The sequence below is a fragment of the Protopterus annectens genome, chromosome 1.part1 (assembly GCF_019279795.1).
Source record: "Protopterus annectens isolate FY-2018-M chromosome 1.part1, PAN1.0, whole genome shotgun sequence".
Lineage (NCBI taxonomy): Eukaryota > Metazoa > Chordata > Ceratodontiformes > Protopteridae > Protopterus > Protopterus annectens.
Window position 1 is genome coordinate 1,820,607,701 of NC_056726.1, and position 9,102 is coordinate 1,820,616,802.

A 9,102-nucleotide genomic window follows, 5' to 3' on the forward strand; every position below is an offset into this window, starting at 1 on the left:
ATATACTGATTTACCCTCACTCATTGCTTCAGTAACCTTCTTGATGAAGTCAACCAGGTTATGAAGGCAGGATCTGCCCCACAGAAGCAGTGATCTTGGCCTTGGATAGTACCTTGAGGACTTGTTTGTGGGAGATTTGAGGTGGGTGTACATGTGGGTATGAGATCTAGAAATGTAAGAGATCAGAGGTGGTGAAGTTACAGCTAACTGCATCTGCTAATACATTGTTTATATCCTCTAGGTCAGAGTATGTGATATTCTCTACTAGTTCTGCATGATATTGTTTTTGTCTCTAAGGTTTCTACGCAGTTAAAGAAGGCTTTGCAGTTGGTAATTTTTGCCTCATATTTGGCCTTGGTTGATTTGATTAGGGTCTGAAGTTCCCTGTTAATTTTAGCAAGAGCTTTATTTGCATCTTGAGAGTTACATTTATTTTTACATGACATGAGCTTTTTTCTTTTGTTATAGAGCCTATTTATATCTGAGTTCCAGCACAGTGGTTTATTTTTGAATTTGACACTGTATTTACTTTGGAGGTAGACAAATGCATCTATGGAGCTATTCACATGTGCACATAATTTGCCAGTAGAAGATTCCATATAAGCATTGGGGTCACTCAGCTGGACGTGGATGTTGAATTTAGCCATTTCATCACTCTGTTTCGGTTGATCAGTCTTGGCATAATCTCTGAATACCGAGGTACAGAAAGAAACTCCTGGTTCCAATTTTAAGGTGACTGACTGATTTGTGGTCCAATTTGACCAGGGAAGTATGACTAGGTTTAAAAAGGTCCCCTGAGGGTCATTAGCATAATAATAGACTATGAACCTATGGGAAGGAGTTACAATTGGTAGAAAGCAAAGCTGTCTCACATTGATGATGACCAGGTCCAGGATTTTATCACTCTTTGTTTGGGTGCAGACAAACTGGTCCAGGCAGTTTGTTTTGATGAAGTCCCGAAATATCTAGGCATACATGTTAGAGGACGTGTATGCCTTCCTGTTAATGTAGGTCAGAAGTTGAAGTCACCTAGAATAATGGTGTTTGGTTTAATGCATGGGGACTCCATACTAGTTAGGCAGGGTTATGGGCTGAGGGGACATAGAGGGCATAATATAGTTAGCCATGACATGATAGGATGTCTTGTTAATGGTAAGTTGGAAGAGGAGGAGTTCCAGGTTGTTATCTTGTCTAATTGGTTTGGAGGTGAGGTGTTTTTTTGTTTTGTTTTACAAATATGGAGACACCACCATCTTTAGTGCCTTCATTTAGTGCAGTGGGCTTGAATGTGTCATAAGCATTGAAACCCTGCACCAATGATGTGCTCTAAATGACCTTGAACCAGGTCCCCATAACAATGCATATACTGATATTTTCAAGGAGTGCTTGCAGAGAGTGGAATTTCTGTTAAGGCTCCTTGCACTGAGCAGGAAGCTTCTGAGGACTGACATTACCTAAAAAGGCAATATGGGGTGGGCAAAGTTTTAGCCAATAAATGAAAGCCTTGTGGGACATAGGTTCAGGCCATCCTTGGCAGGCCATTCCTGGTACTTGCTAATCTATCTTCTCAGTGTCATTCCCGGTCGCAATTGCAGGAAAGTCTGTCTGTCTCTCTTTGCTGGCAATGCCATTTTAATGGATGTTTTTTAATTACTGGTGGCTTTGGCTGTGAAATTCTACATAATTAATTGATAAATGGCTTCAGACTGCATTATACTGTGAAGCCTATGTGCTGAAGTCTAAGGGACATTACATATAGGCATGTTTTGGAATCCAGGGAGTGTATAATACATACCTCTCCCTCCTTCTGCCTCTCAAATGAAATGCCATTTCTCCCAAAACAGATTTTACATATGCCAGAAATAAAACTGGAAAATTCCATTTGAGTTGTTATACAACAGTGCTTTAATTAGTACCATCTGTAATGTAATTGCCAGTTTGTATTAACAGATCAACAAAAGTGAAAAACAATATAATTTAAAAAAGCTGTTATTTGTTTACACTTATCATACATACATCTCTACCTCTTAAGAGTAGAAAATCTCAACAAAGCCATGAATAAAATTGGGACAAATACCCAAAAATAGGGTCAATTTTTAAATATCGCTCTTACAAACTTAGAAATTTGATAGATTAACAGGTTTTGCATTAGCATGCATTTCTGAAGGATATGAAGTGTGAAACTCAAATGTCTTTCATTATTTTTTTTTAACTTCAGTCTTTAATGGTTTGCCACTACTTTGCCAGAAAAACATAATTTTATGAAAAACAGACCAAAAATATGAGGAAAAATCTTTACAGTTGAGAGGTATGCATTATTAACTACATCAAAAGCCTCCTTATCCTTAATAAATGTCTGCCTGAAAATTACAGTCAGCAATTAGCCAGGCATCTATCCATCCAACCACAACCCCTTTTTACCCATGGGGTCAGGGTGTCACTTCAACAGTGACAATCATCTACAGCCAAGGTTTACAATCATCTACAGCCAAGGTTTACACCGCCTGGTGGCTAGCCCTGCCATGGCAGTTCCTCCACATTACACTCACACGCACACTCATACCTATGGCCACTTTAGTGTGTCCAATCCACCTATTGCAGATCGTTGGAATGTGGGAGGAAATCACGTGAACACAGGGAGGACATGCAGACTCCACAAAGAAGGCACCCAGCCAAGAATTGAACTGGGGAACATCTTGCTGTGAGGTAACAATGCCATCGTGCCACTGTGCCACCTTAGCCAGGAATCAGTTAACTGATATTTAGATTTCAGTCAATAAAATGTAAGGCAGTGACAGCTATATGTGCTTAACAGAAGGAAAAGCACTTAATTTGTTGATAACACTTATCTAATGAACATTATAATATTTGTGCAAAATACGATTACTTTGTTAACATGTGCTCTTTGTTCCTTGATCATGTTGTATTTTTTCAAGTCCAGCTTTAGCAGTTGATTTATATATTTAGATATAAAACACCTATCTCAGAAGTGAATATCCATGTCTGTTCTTAAATTGCTTCTACTAATTCAAGTAAAAGTTATTTTCCTACTGAAGGAAATACCTTTGCCCACCTGTTGATGTCATGTAGAACAAGGAAGTGACTTTTTAAAAATAAAATTATTCATGGCAACAAGAAAGCACGTCTCTCGTTATTTTTAAAACATCTTAAAGAAATAAAAAATTGCAACAGAAAATAGCCAGCCCTGTTACAAAGCTGTTTCTACAAAGCAGAAAAAGCTAAATCATTTAAAGGATAAGGGAGCCCATTATCAAGAGTCCATTGAAACCCAAGTTAGATAAATAAAAGTCTGTCTTACCTCCTTGATGTTATTTTTGCTATAGTAGCAGTATCTGACAAGCAGATATATTTGCAGGTGTTGTTTAATTCTGAAATGGGATGTAGCTTTCCTCAAACAATTTGGCTTGTTACGCTGCCGTCTGCTTTTAACACCAGAGTATGCTTTATAATTATTGGAACTGACTTCAGACTTACTTTTCTTAAAAAAGACATTCATTCCCCCCACGCACAACATAATAATGTCACTTTGGAGAATGGTATGGGTTATCAGAAAAATGAAACCATCTCAAGGCAATAGGCGGGGCATCCACAGGAATTGTACTGCATTTCATTTGGCAGTTGCATAAATAATGGCTGAAAAACAATCATGTCTAGGAGGTGGAACCTACTTTTTTAATACAACACAAGATTTAAATGTCACTGGCAAACAGCTATAATTTGAAATTCTGCTTTATTGACATATTCAGCTTAAGCCATGTAATAATAACTCCTTTGTCTAGAAAAAAAAACTGTAGTAAGGAAGCAGCAAGTAGGGCTTGAGTGAAACTAATTGGGAGAAGCTGACAAAATGTTTATTCAGTCACTATGTGGACAGGAATCAGTAATTTAAATATCTTTATGATGTAGGTATAAATATATATATATATATATATATATATATATATATATATATATATGTGTGTGTGTGTGTGTGTGTGTGTACATATGTATGTATATATATATATATATATATATATATATATATATATATATATATATATATAGCATCTTATTTGCATACAGGACCCAGATAACAACAGATGCATGCACAAAAGTCCACCCATCCATAAATCTTTGGCATCTTAGCATATCTAACTTAGGACTGCTTTTATATGCTCACTCACGTACTTAAACCATTACAGATTGACACAATTTATAACATTACATTTGCTTGATGACATGAAGACATATGGAGCCTGTATAGTTTGCCCTTTAAATGCATTAACATTATATCTATATTATCATGTGACCTTTTCCTTTTTTCTCCATCTGTCCTTTTCTGTTTTGATACCTCTCTGGACTGCCTCTCTACCACCCATTCTAGTGGTCCGTTCCATGGGTTCCAGGCCCTCTCCTATGAGGAACTCTCAGAGATCCAGGGAATAGTTAGTCCCTACAGTCTGCTGCCTGAGCCTCACCGCTTCGCTCTCCTTCCTCTTCAGGATGACCCTTTCATATGTCACTGACATGATTCTGTGTACCCATATCATGTTCCCACAGCCCACATCTGGCTTCTCTTGTACCTTGTGCTTCCTCTCCATGTTAAGCACCTTTCTGATGACCGTTTTTTTTTATGTGGCAGCTGTTTTAAGTGCATTTGTCTTGCAGACAATTATACGTTTTTTTCATTTATATGTAATAGGTGGGACTTCTCATTGTGCATCACATCCTACAAAACACCCCCAATTATCACTAATTTTTAAGATAAGTAGAGCTGTCCCACATTGATGATGACCAGGCCCAGGATTTTATCACTCTTTGTTTGGGTGCAGATAAACTGGTCCAGGCAGTTTTGATGAAGTCTCAAAATATCTAGGCATACATGTTAGAGGACGTATACACCTTCCTGTTAATATAGGTCAGAAGTTGAAGTCACATAGAAGAATGGTGTTTGGTTTAATGCATAGGGACTCCATACTAGTTAGGTAGAGTTATGGGCTGAGGGAACATAGAGGGCATCATATAGTTAGCCATGACATGATAAGATGTCTTGTTAATGGTAAGTTGGATGAGGCGGAGTTCCAGGTTATCTTGTCTAATTAGTTTGGAGGTGAGGTGTTTTTTTGTTTTGCTTTTTTTTTTTTTTTTTTACAAATATGGAGGCACCACCATCTTTAGTGCCTTCATTTAGTGCAGTGGGCTTGAATGTGTCATAAGCATTGAAACCCTGCACCAATGATGTGCTCTAAATGACCTTGAACCAGGTCCCCATAACAATGCATATACTGATATTTTCAAGGAGTGCTTGCAGAGAGTGGAATTTTTGTTAAGGCTCCTTGCACTGAGCAGGAAACTTCTGAGGGCTGACATTACCTAAAAAGACATTATGGGGTGGGCAAAGTTTTAGCCAATATATGAAAGCCTTGTGGGACATAGGTTCAGGCCATCCTTGGCAGGCCATTCCTGGTACTTGCTAATCTATCTTCTCAGTGTCATTCCCGGTCGCAATTGCAGGAAAGTCTCTGTCTCTCTTTGCTGGCCATGCTATTTTAATGGATGTTTTTTAATTATTGGTGGCTTTGGCTGTGAAATTCTACCTAATTAATTGATAAATGGCTTCAGTCCGCATTATACTACAAAGCCTATGTGCTGACGTCTTAGGGACATTACATATAGGCATGTTTTGGAATCCAGGGAGTGTATAATACATACCTCTCCCTCCTTCTGCCTCTCAAATGAAATGCCATTTCTCCCAGAACAGATTTTACATATGCCAGAAATAAAACTGGAAATTTCCATTTGAGTTGTTATACAACAGTACTTTAATTAGTACCATCTGGAATGTAATTGCCAGTTTGTATTAACAGATCAACAAAAGTGAAAAACAATATAATTTAAAAAAGCTGTTATTTGTTTACACTTATCATACATACCTCTCAACCTCTTAGAGTAGAAAATCTCGACAAAGCCATGAATAAAAGTGGGACAAAGACCCAAAAATAGGGTCAATTTTTAAATATTGCTCTTACAAACTTAGAAATTTGATAGACTAACAGGTTTTGCATTAGCATGCATTTCTGAAGGGTATGAAGTCTGAAACTCAAATGTCTTTCATTATTTTTTTTAACTTCAGTCTAATGATTTGCCACTAATTTGCCAGAAAACCATAATTTTATGAAAAACGGACGAAAAATATGAGGCAACAATCTTTACAGTTGAGAGGTATGCATTATTAACTACATCAAAAGCCTCCTTATCCTTAATAAATGTCTGCCTGAAAATTACAGTCAGCAATTAGCCAGGCATCTATCCATCCAACCACAACCCCTTTTTACCCATGGGGTCAGGGTGTCACTTAAACAGTGACAATCATCTACAGCCAAGGTTTACACCGCCTGGTGGCTAGCCCTGCCATGGCAGTTCTTCCACATTACACTCACGCGCACACTCATACCTATGGCCACTTTAGTGTGTCCAATCCACCTATTGCAGATCTTTGGAATGTCGGAGGAAACCACGTGAACACAGGGAGGACATGCAGACTCCACACAGAAGGATCCCCAGCCAAAAATTGAACTGGGGAACATCTTGCTGTGAGGCAACAATGCTATCGTGCCACTGTGCCACCTTAGCCAGGAATCAGTTAACTGATATTTAGATTTCAGTCAATAAAATGTAAGGCAGTGACAGCTATATGTGCTTAACAGAAGGAAAAGCACTTAATTTGTTGATAGCACTTATCTAATGAACATTATAATATTTGTGCAAAATACGATTACTTTGTTAACATGTGCTCTTTGTTCCTTGATCATGTTGTATTTTTTCAAGTCCAGCTTTAGCAATTGATTTATATATATATATATATATATATATATATATATATATATAAAACACCTATCTCAGAGGTGAATATCCATGTCTGTCCTTAAATTGCTTCTACTAATTCAAGTAAAAGTTATATTCCTACTGAAGGAAATACCTTTGCCCATCTGTTGATGTAGAACAAGGAAGCGACTTTTTAAAAATAAAATTATTCATGGCAACAAGAAAGCACGTCTCTCATTATTTTTAAAACATCTTAAAGAAATAAAACATTGCAACAGAAAATAGCCAGCCATGTTACAAAGCTGTTCCTACAAAGCAGAAAAAGCTAAATCATTTAAAGGATAAGGGAGCCCATTATCAAGAGTCCATTGAAACCCAAGTTAGATAAATAAAAGTCTGTCTTACCTCCTTGATGTTATTTTTACTATAGTAGCAGTATCTGACAAGCAGATTTATTTGCAGGTGCTCTTTAATTCTGAAATGGGATGTAGCTTTCTTCAAACAATTCTAGTAGACAATCTGTCTTGTTATACTGTCGTCTGCTTTTAACACCAGAGTATGCTTTATAATTATTGGAACTGACTTCAGACTTACTTTTCTTAAAAAAGAAGTTCATTCCCCCCACGCACGACATAATGATGTCAATTTGGAGAATGGTATGTTTTTATCAGAGAAATGAAACCATCTCAAGGCAATAGGCGGGGCATCCACAGGAATTGTACTGCATTTCATTTGGTAGTTGCATAAATAATGGCTGAAAAACAATGTCTAGGAGGTGGAACCTACTTCTTTTAATACAACATAAGATTTAAATGTCACTGGCAAACAGCCATAATTTGAAATTCTGCTTTATTGACATATTCAGCTTAAGCCATGTGATAATAACTCCTTTGTCTAGAAAAAAAAACTGTAGTAAGGAAGCAGCAAGTAGGGCTTGAGTGAAACTAATGGGGAGAAGCTGACAAAATGTTTATTCAGTCACTATGTGGACAGGAATCAGTAATTTAAATATCTTTATGATGTAGGTATAACTATATATATATATATATATATATATATATATATATATATATATATATGTACATATGTATGTATGTGTGTGTATATATATATATATATATATATATATATATATATATATATATATATATATATATATATATATATATAGAGCACCTTATTTGCATACAGGACCCAGACAACAACAGATACATGCACAAAAGTCCACCCATCCATAAATCTTTGGCATCTTAGCATATCTAACTTAGGACTGCTTTTATATGCTCACTCACCTACTTAAAACCATTACAGATTGACACAATTTATAACATTACATTTGCTTGATGACATGAAGACATATGGAGCCTGTGTAGTTTGCATTAACATTATATCTACATTATCATGTGACCTTTTCCTTTTTTCTCCATCTGTCTCATTCTGTTTTGATACCTCTCTGGACTGCCTCTCTACCACCCATTCTAGTGGTCCGTTCCATGGGTTCCAGGCCCTCTCCTATGAGGAACTCTCAGAGATCCAGGGAATAGTTAGTCCCTACAGTCTGCTGCCTGAGCCCCACCTCTTCACTCTCCTTCCTCTTCAGGATGACCCTTTCATATGTCACTGACATGATTCTGTGTACCCATATCATGTTCCCACAGCCCACATCTGGCTTCTGTTGTACCTTGTGCTTCCTCTCCATGTTAAGCACCTTTCTGATGACCGTTTTTTTATGTGGCAGCTGTTTTAAGTGCATTTGTCTTGCAGACAGTTATATGTTTTTTTTCATTTATATGTAATAGGTGGGACTTATTGTGAATCACATCCTACAAAAAAACCCCAATTATCAGTAATTTTTAAGATAAGTAGTTTTTGTCTTTTTTGAATCTTATTGCTAATACACAAATTGTATAACTTAACTAATATTTTTCTTGACACAAGTACAAGAAGGTGTGAAATACCGAGCGTTTTTCTCAGTTAGGCTTACGTAGGTCCTTGGGCCGATAGCCTAGTACCTACCTATGAACATATGAACCACATATGCTGCTTTGTACATCATTTAACTACATCCTTCATTTTTATTTAGAAAAACAAAATATAATCTGTACCATTGAAAGTACCTTGAGAGCAAAATGTATTGTTTATTTTTTATGCTTCACATCAGTCCATTGTTAGGTATAGCAGTGCAGTTTTGTAAATACAAAATCACCCTCTCCAAAAGTACTCACACACACACACACACACACACACACGCACACGCGCACAGACAAGTGCACATAT

General features: G+C 37.0%; 1 protein-coding gene across 2 annotated transcripts in view; it reads right to left on the bottom strand.

Moving 5' to 3' along the window:
• LOC122812449 (cyclic GMP-AMP synthase-like) overlaps window positions 1–7,501 on the bottom strand; it is a 397,692-nt gene extending 390,191 nt beyond the window's left edge. Inside the window, exon 1 of one of the 2 annotated variants that reach the window (XM_044084809.1) lies at window positions 7,231–7,501. The gene's annotated coding sequence lies outside the window, so the exon portion shown is untranslated. Of the gene's footprint in view, window positions 1–3,319; window positions 3,597–7,230 lie in introns of those variants that run through there. The other variant, XM_044084811.1, reaches the window with a different exon arrangement.
• Between the last annotated feature and the right edge of the window lie 1,601 nt (window positions 7,502–9,102).